The sequence below is a fragment of the Microcebus murinus genome, chromosome 16 (assembly GCF_040939455.1).
Source record: "Microcebus murinus isolate Inina chromosome 16, M.murinus_Inina_mat1.0, whole genome shotgun sequence".
Lineage (NCBI taxonomy): Eukaryota > Metazoa > Chordata > Mammalia > Primates > Cheirogaleidae > Microcebus > Microcebus murinus.
In genome coordinates, this window is record NC_134119.1 from 45,370,351 (window position 1) to 45,379,308 (window position 8,958).

The window sequence follows — 8,958 nt, forward strand, 5'->3', positions numbered from 1 at the left end:
TTACAGGTCAGCTGAGGCTGCATTTTGGTGCCTGGGACTCCCAGTGCACACGGACTGAAGGCCCCATGACAATACAGCCGGAACTACGGGGCTGAGACTTCAGGTGCTGCTTTCAAAGGAATAACTGGACCTCATCTGTATCTCAAACCTCCACTTCTGGAGGTTCTCAGAACAAATACAGCTAAGTCTTGGCCCACCTCGTTGCAACAGTGGCTCCTCCGTGGGATGGCTCCTTCTGTCTTCGTTGTGTCCTTTTTAAAGACGAATGCATTTCGCTGGACATTTGTCTCTGATAGTGGAAGTCACCCTTGTTCCTTAACAAAAAGCAATGTGTTTTCTTCTGCTGATAGCAGATCTTTTACTCGTGAGAGAAAGCCACCAGGGACAACGGACACATTTCTCCCCGGGATGTTTCCCAGTGAGCTACTTTTGTCTCGAAAAAGTTAACTCCTTAAAGGAGAAACTGATTAGACCATTATTCTATTAATCATAGGTCTAGCAAGATCACATCATCTTGGTTAAACTAAAGTTACAAAAATCAACTAGTCAGAGTCCCATTTTATTTGGTGGGCTCCTGCCTGGCATTTTAGGAATGTCCACACTGGAGAACGCTGTGTTATGTCACAGGATCTCAAACATCAGTGTGGGGAGCATGAACAAGTGATGAGTGATTCCTTAAAGAAGCAGAGGCTTAACCCACAACCCTGTCCTCACGAGCAGAATGGGGGCTGGAGCTGGGAAGTCTGCTCGTCCGATTATCGGCCCACATGATTCTGATAGAAGCAAACTGGGAACGGTGTAGGGAAAATGTAGAGACAGTGGTATCCTCATGCCTATGCAGTCTCCAGAGGGAGGTCGTAGAGGCAAGTTTGGGAAACAAAAATCTATATTTTTTTAAGTAAAGTGAAAGGGAGAAGGTTGCACTGGGTCCATACTGGGGTCAGTCCAGCACATGGCTAATAGATATTTTCTGAGACATTTGCAGATGAGCTATGATCCTATCTGGGATTTGTTTCCAAATAATGAGCTGAGGGAAGGGTGGGTGCAGATGGAATGGGGTTGGTTGTACAGTGAACTTAGTGAGGGCTGGGTGATGGCATATAGAGCTCATTGCAGTATTATTATTATGTCATCCTGTTGACTTCTATATGTGTTTGAAAATGTCTGTTATATGGCTGGTCACGGTGGCTCGCAACTGTAATCCCAGCACTTTGGGAGGCCAAGGTGGGAGGATCACTTGAGCCAGCAGTACAAAACAAGCCTGGGTGAGACTATGTCTCTACAAAAAATTTTTTTAAATTAGCCAGGCGTGGTGATGTGCAAATGTAGCCCCAGCTACTCAGGAGGCTAAGGCAAGTGTATCACTCTAACCCAGGAGTTCAAGGCCAGCCTGGGCAAGATAGCAAGACCCTGTCTCTACAAAAATAGAAAACTTAGCCGGATATGGTGACACGTGTCTGTAGTCCCAGCTACTCGGGATACTGAGGTGGAAGGATCACTTGAGCCCAGGAGTTGGGGGCTTCAATGAGCTATGGTTTCACCACTGTACTCCAGCCTGGACAAAAAAAATGAGACTCTGTTTCAAAAGAAAAAAAAAAAAAGCCCATTATAAAAAGTTAAAATTGCAAGAAAAAAATTCACAAAGGCGTCATCTTGCAGGACTAGAATTTAAGGACTAATTCTTTGTTCCCATGAAAACTTGCATAAACATAGAAATTAGCAGAGAAATGAAATTTGCTCTGAGAAACAAATTGTATGTGGCCAACTGCACTGGAACATATTCATTACACGAAACGAGGAGTTACTGAGTAATGGTTTTAGTGTAGAATTAAGCAATGACTGTGGAAAAGGATACTTTCTTCTTTGTGGTTCTTATCTAATTGCCATGACTTTTATATAACAGCCTGAAAAACAACAGCAGTAACAGCACGTTGTTGCAAAATATTATCTCCAAATGAGGGGAGCTTTTATTGAAGGAAGAAGGTGTTTTGGAAATTTTGTTGGCTTTGCTTTATAAGCTAGGTGCTGATTCACATGCCTGATTGCTTGTTAGCGTCCAATGAGCAGAAACTCCCAGAAACGGCAGCGCTGGGCCGAGGGAGTTGTGAGGTGGGGTCAGGGCCCAGGAGGAGGGTGGCAGAAGAACAAGGAACGAGGGTCTCAGAGCCCGGGGGAAGGACGGCCCAGCTGGCCCATGACTGGCCCCAGGAGTGTCTTCACATAGTTTGGTTGACACTCTATTCCTCCAGTTTTCTGATCAAACAATAATTTTTACCTCTGATATTATTGAAAGGTTGTCTTACTAATTATCTAACAGAGGAAGATAAACAATCAAACAGAAAATGTGGAAAATAAACTCACAACACAACTACCCCATTGTTTTAATTAGAACCCCTGTGGTCTAACTCACTGTCTTTAGACTTGGTGTTCTCAGCTGGGAAGGACCCTCAGCAGAGCACGGCTTCACTCCAGCTCTTTCTCTTGACTCTGGCTGGACAGATTTCAAGGACAGAGATAAGCTGGAAGGAGCACCTGCAACAGCTGCAGCCGCTGCTGTTGTTGTAAGTCTGCTGAAGCAGAGAAAAAAATAAAGGCCATTTTTACCCTTTAAAACTCCAAACAGCTTTCCTCAATTGCCTGACAATTTTTTCCTCCCTCCGTGTGTTGTGGCCACTCTCTCTCTCTCTCTCTCACTCTTTCTTCTTTCTTTCTTTCTCGGGAAAATAAATACGCTTTTACTTCTGCATATCCTGATCACTGAGAATTCTTCATCCAACCCACTGTGAACACCTAGTAAGTTTACACCCTAACAATTATCCGGGCCTGCTAAAGTCCACCCTGGACACAAAACTCAGGGACCCAGCCCTGGCCTGTTGTTGTCCCTGGTCCCCGGCTCAGCCCAGTGAAAACCCTGCAGCGAACCTTTCCCTGGCTGGACCCTGGAATCGCTCACCCCTAGAACTGCCTCCCACACCCTCGGAAGCCAGGGGAAGCCGGCTCAGGTGGGGTAGGGAAGTGCCTGTGAGGGGAGCCAGGGCTTAACCCAGGATAACAGTAAGACCAGTGATGATGAATTTGACTGTCGACTTTTCCTGTCTTCTCACCTTCGTTGCAACACGTGGAAAGGAAGACGTACGATCCAATTCACAGACAAGGACACCGGGTATGTGCCAAGGCCATGACCCAGGTGGGATTTGAACTCCAGGTCCTTTGACTCTCCTACACAGCCTGGCCCATGACTCGTGGAGCAGGAGGTCCAGCAGTGTGGGGCAGGCAGTCAGGGGACAAAGCCAGAGCGGGGACAAAGCAGTGTCCACACCGATAGAGGGGAGATGGCTCTCCAAGTCTCTCAGCCAGGGCTGCCCTCACAGACGCTCAGCAAGTTCTTCCACGGTAAGAAACTTCAGGGAAAGCTCGGAGGAACTTCTCTGGAGGAAACATCTGGGAGATGCCTGCTCCCTGTGCACCATGCTGTGCTGGGTGCCACAAGGCATAGCAATGACCTAAGAGCAGCAGGTCTTAGCAAATTACTGACTACAGCTCTCCAGGAAAAAAAAAGAAAAAAACCATTTGCAGTGTTTGCCTCTTGCTGTGGTGTAAATATCTCTACCATGGCCAATGTCAGCCTACCACCAGATGTTACTGAGAGCGCAGTCAGCAAGAGATGTGCGTAGCCCACCATTAAATGGAATTTCCATCATAGGGACACCGCAGCCATAAGTAACCTCAAGAGCGCAGATCTGAGCAAAAATCATTAGGAATTCATGAGTTTTTCATATTTATTACCTTTTAAACATCATTCATTTACTTGTACATTTACATAGTTGATTTTGAATTATGACTGTGTTTAAGAACCAGCTTGTGAAATTCTTGAAAGTTTTACAATCAACTCTCTAAACAAGCGCAAGCCAGCACGGGCCGGCTCCCACGTACCCGCGGGTCTGAGGCCTCCAGCTCTGGAAGTCTACAGGGCAGAGAAAGGTCAGTGGTTCAAGGACAACTAAGGAGTAAACCTGTCTGGTGCTGCATTATGGTGGGGTAGACAGGCCTAAAAGCGGATGATAAAATCTTAAACCATTGGTGGGAGAGGACACTTGGGCAATCGTTGGTCCAACCCCCGCGGAGAGAATGGAGAAGTACAACTTCAGTCCAGCCAAGGAGCTGTGGTTTTAGCTAATAACGGAAGTCCAGCGTGTTCTTCTGAAGTGCAGGGCAGGGATTTCAGAAAGCTGGTCAAATGCTCATTCTATTAGAATCCAGGGCAGGAAATTGCGTCAGTTTGGCTGTCAGCTGTTGTTTACACGCATGCCATACCTGTCTCTCAGCTAGTCTGCAGGGGCTGGCTTCTTCTTGCCAGGCGCCCTGGGTTCCCGTCTGTGGACCGCTGCTGACTGCCTAAACAAAAGGACAGAGCGTGGGGCGAGGTGGTGACAAGGCTCCTGAGATAAACTGGAAACATCCATGTTTCCTGGCCAGGGAGTTTCTCCCTTGTTTTAGGTGCAGAAGGAGCTGCCCTGTGCACCAAGGGCTCCGTGCACGGCCCCGTGTGAGTGTCGAGCTCCCCACCGGCCTCTGGGGTCATAGCTGTCCCAGCTTAGCACTGCATTCATCCTGTGCAATTGTTCCTTCTCATCCAATATTGCTACTTAAAATCCTACTTTGAGAAAGACAACAAGATTAGGAATCAGGAACGCTGGGTTATCTGTGGCAAGGCTGGTGGCAATTTTCAAACCTGGTAAGAGGAAGGTTTCCTCTCTGATCCCTGGTTTTCAGTTATACCCACTTAATGTGCCAGTAATGTTTTAACTCACTGATGCTATGAGAGTAAAACTAGCAAGGTGTGAACAGATTTTTAGACTGTGTCGTGTTTAAGACCTGTTTGTTATCATTGGCTCCACTGTCATCCTACCTATATAGCAAGCTTCCTGAGTCTCCCAGGATTCCAGTTTTGTCACCTTGACCTGGCGACACCCCATCACTTGGAAAAGCTTTTGTGGGTTACCCCAGGCTCCAGCTGGCACACTGATGTTAGGGGGACTCAGCCCCGTGGGGATAATGAACAAGGCAACTGGGAGAGCTCGTGGGTCTGCAGGTCACTGAGGCTGCAGGTGAAGGGCTGAAGACAGCCAAGGCCAAGCTGGATACCGCAATCCCAGGGGCCCCATAATGGAAGCCTGGAGCCCAGAGTTTGGAGAGGGTTATTCCCAGTCCCCGGAAGAGTGGAAATCCCCGCCTCTCCCAGATGTTACTGGAATGCAGGCTCCGTGCCCTACAGCTGGTCGGCAAAGGTCTCACAAATTCATCCTCACAAATCCGCATCCCAAAAAGCCCACTAATATTTTGTAGCTCTTGTACATTCTTTGTGATTGCAACTGATCATTTCCTCTCCCTGGTTTAGAGAGGTATCTGGGGAATTTTAGCTAACTCTTTCATTCTGGTCTTTAATTCAGGGCCTTATGAAAAAATTGGGTAAAATGAACATGAAAAGAGGCCTCAGGCATAATTAAAATGATCTTCAATATGTTCAGAAGATCATGGGAAGGGTGCCTCTTTCAAACCTGCTTCTCCACGACCTGCCAGGCGAGAGGACACCCACCATCCTGTGACCAACTCCCAAGCTGGGGACACAATCTGTGGGAATGGGAGGTTTGGAGAGAACAGACTAGGCCTATGTTGGTCTTTTACACTAAGCACGTGTTTGCATGCTTCTCAGTTGTGATTTTATAGCCACTCACCTTTCTCCCACCTGTAGTCCTCTACACTGGACTTGAGGAACATGGCCGCTTGGGAAAATCCAGAAGTCAACAGGGCTGAAGTCACAGCCAGTGGCTATGTTACTGTCTAACTGAAAAATACAACAGGAACAAAACCTCACAAATTGTTACTATAGAGATTCCACTGGGGATACTTATGAAAAGTGCTTTAGGTAGAGGACGCACTCAAGCACAGGTGCAGATGTGCACTTCTAGGCATTATTAAAGTGTGCCAGGAAAAAGAGCCCCGTGAAACCTTGTGTGAAAACTCATTTCCATGCTCCAGCTGAGGGAACCAGAGGGAACCTGAGGTCATTTGCTCTGACCCCTCATATCACAAAGGCAACAAAAAAATCAGATCTAGAAAGGTTAAACGACTTGACCAAGTTGAAATATCTAGTTAGTGGCAGAAGACAAATTAGAATCCAAGGTTTATATGTGCATATAAGTGTGAGTGCATATAAACGTGTATCCAAGCGTGTGCATATGCTCATATATGTAGTACACATATGGAAAATCATATTATCCTTTTCTCCAAATAATTGCTCTTAAGGGAACACATCTTAAGAAAGTGACCTTAATTACAAAATCAGTGTTCTGCATTAATATCATGGAACCGTTATTGGAACAAACAAACAAAAATATTGCACTAATCCAACAATAATAGTGTGGTTAAGTAAACCATCATGTAACCACATGATGTGTTATGCATAAATTAAATAATGTTGGCAAAGAGTTTATGCACGTACAGGGAAATGTTTATCTTTTAACATTCAAGTGGGAGAAACTCAGGGTTTAAAACTTTCTGCAGAGTAACCTCAACTATGTCCAAAACTTCTCAGAAACCCGCCAACCTGCCAGCAGTGAGCCTTTCTGGGTGGTGGCTTTTTGGTCCCAACTATTTCTCCATCTTTTGCAACTTTCTGTGATAAGTATAGATAGTACCGTTTTCAAACAGAAGAGAAGATGGGGATCTGTAACTAAAGGCGTGCACGCAGGCTCCTGACCTGGAGCAGTTTGGCGACCTTGCCTGTCTTGAAGCTCCAGGTCAGCAGGCGGGACCTCATTCTGATAAAATCCTCGGGTTTGTCCTACATTCAGCATGTGTTTGGCCCTCAGAGGACGGCTCTGAGATTGAAAGTCCCCTTTTCTGGTGTCTCCCGGTGTGCTCTTCTGTCCAACCTCGGAGACCGCATGTAGCCCTTGGGGCTGGTCCTCAGGCAAACTTCTGTCCCCCAACCCTGCCTCGAGAGAAAATGGGCTGCCTCTGACCTTGCATTCCTCTTTGTTTACTTCCCCAAAGCTCTAGAGAAGTCACAAGCCTCCTGGCTTTTGCTGTGACCTCCCACAAGTTAGTTCACAAAGCAGGACTCACCAGAGAGGGGAGGCGGGAGGGGAGAGTGGACTGGCGGGCCCTGCCCTGGCCTCGGGCGTCCAGTGGGAACTGGGCTTCCTCCCCCTGCTTTCCCCTTTATGGAACCTAAGTTTGGCACGAGGTAGGATGCGCCTGTCAGACTCTGTGGCCACCTGCTGAGTAAAAACTGGACCCTCTCCTGAGGTCCGGGACGGGCCATGGGAAAGCTGAGTTGTGTTAGTTAAACAGCTCAATCTCCGCTCTTCATTTGCCTGACTTGGAGGGGCTCGCTCGGCGCGGGCGACGGGCCCAAGGCGTTTATTAGCAATCACAGCACGCTGCATGGACGGCTGGACGGATACTGCAAGGCTAGCCAAAGTCCTCTGTCCTGCTCAAACCAAGGACACTGCCCACGGCACAGGGGCTATACGGTGATAAACACAGCCTCCCCCTGAAGACCAGGGTGAGGAAGCGGAAAGTGAAGCTAATTTTAAGTGTCAGGGAAGTTAGTTGAAACAACCTTGACCCAAAGTGCTCTCAAGTACTCGGGGAAAACGCATCCACGGTGCACTGTGGAAAACATACCCCAGTTGCAGTGCCGGCCGGGCGACTCCAGACACAAGCCTGTTGTTCACTCTCCTCGTGCTTCCAGAAACACTGAGGCTTCACGATGTGCCAGGTGCCCTTCTAGGTAAATGAGATGCCAGAAAGACTCCAAGTGAGAAGAGGAGACACATGTGTGTGTGGAGAGTCAGTGCAACGTGGTGTGACCACGGGACAGCACAGGCCAGGAGCACCATGGTGACAGGGAGGTAGCGTGCTACAGTCCAGCGGGTGGAGACTGGGCTGGATTTGAAAGTGGAGCTTTCCAGACTGGGATAGAGGGATGTAGGCAGAGGAGAGGTATGTGCAAATCCATGGCAGAGAGGGGCACCAGGGCTCTTTGTATCCCAGAAGAGCACGTGGGAGGCAGGGGTCAGAGGAGAAACAGCTGGAGAGGTGGCCAGTGGTGGGTGTGGAGTTCACGGCCACGGGGATGGGGAGTGTCTCCAAGTGCACACATGTGGTGGGCAGGGCTGGGCGACCCAGGCCAGCACCCCTCAGAGTGAGCTTCCATGGGAGCATCTGCATCACCCAGGAGCTTCTTAGAAATGCAAATTTGCACCCCTCGGTTAGTGTCCTGGGGCTGCCCTAGCCAAGTACCACAAACTGAGTGGCCTAAATAACAGAAGCTTATTCTGTACAGGTCTGGAGACTCGAGTCTGGAATTGAGGTGCTGGCAGAACTGTTCTCCGAAGCTCTGGGGAAGGAGCCTGCCTCACCCCTTCCAGCTCCCAGCAGCCCCGGCATCCCTTGGCTTGTGGCAGCATCGCTCCAACCTCTGCCCGAGTCTTCCCACAGCCGGCTGTCCCACCCCATCCGTTTATCTGTACCTGTGCCTCTCTTTTCTCTTCTTATAAGGACACAGTCATGTTGGTTTCTTATATGGACACCACCCTAATGAGTACGTCCTCATCTGGATTACATCTGCAAAGACCCCGTTTCCAAATAAGGTCACATTCATGAGTGTTGGGGTTAGGATGTCTATACATCTTTTTGGAGACATGATTCAACCCAAACATCCCGTGTCCGTCGAATCAGAACCGTGGGTTTTGTAAGCACTACAGGGTGAGAAGTGCTGTTCTAGAGAAATAGAAAATGTGCCTGTATTTTCCCAGGGAGTACCCGGGGCCCAGGGCAACCGGAGAGCAAGTCTGTTGTTGGCAACATGCAAGGTCCGGCACCAGGCAGCAGCTGGTGCACACAGCTACCTGGCAAGCATGTGCTACCCGGATAAACATCCCGGTCCAC

The 8,958-nt window shown here is 48.4% G+C and overlaps 1 long non-coding RNA gene across 1 annotated transcript; it reads right to left on the bottom strand.

Moving 5' to 3' along the window:
* Positions 1 to 3,782: 3,782 nt before the first annotated feature.
* Positions 3,783 to 7,005, bottom strand: LOC105857079 (uncharacterized). Its single transcript, XR_001147473.3, has 3 exons — positions 6,761 to 7,005; positions 5,736 to 5,845; positions 3,783 to 4,395 (listed from the first exon to the last, which is right to left on the bottom strand). It is a non-coding gene; the product is annotated as an uncharacterized LOC105857079 (long non-coding RNA).
* Positions 7,006 to 8,958: the final 1,953 nt, after the last annotated feature.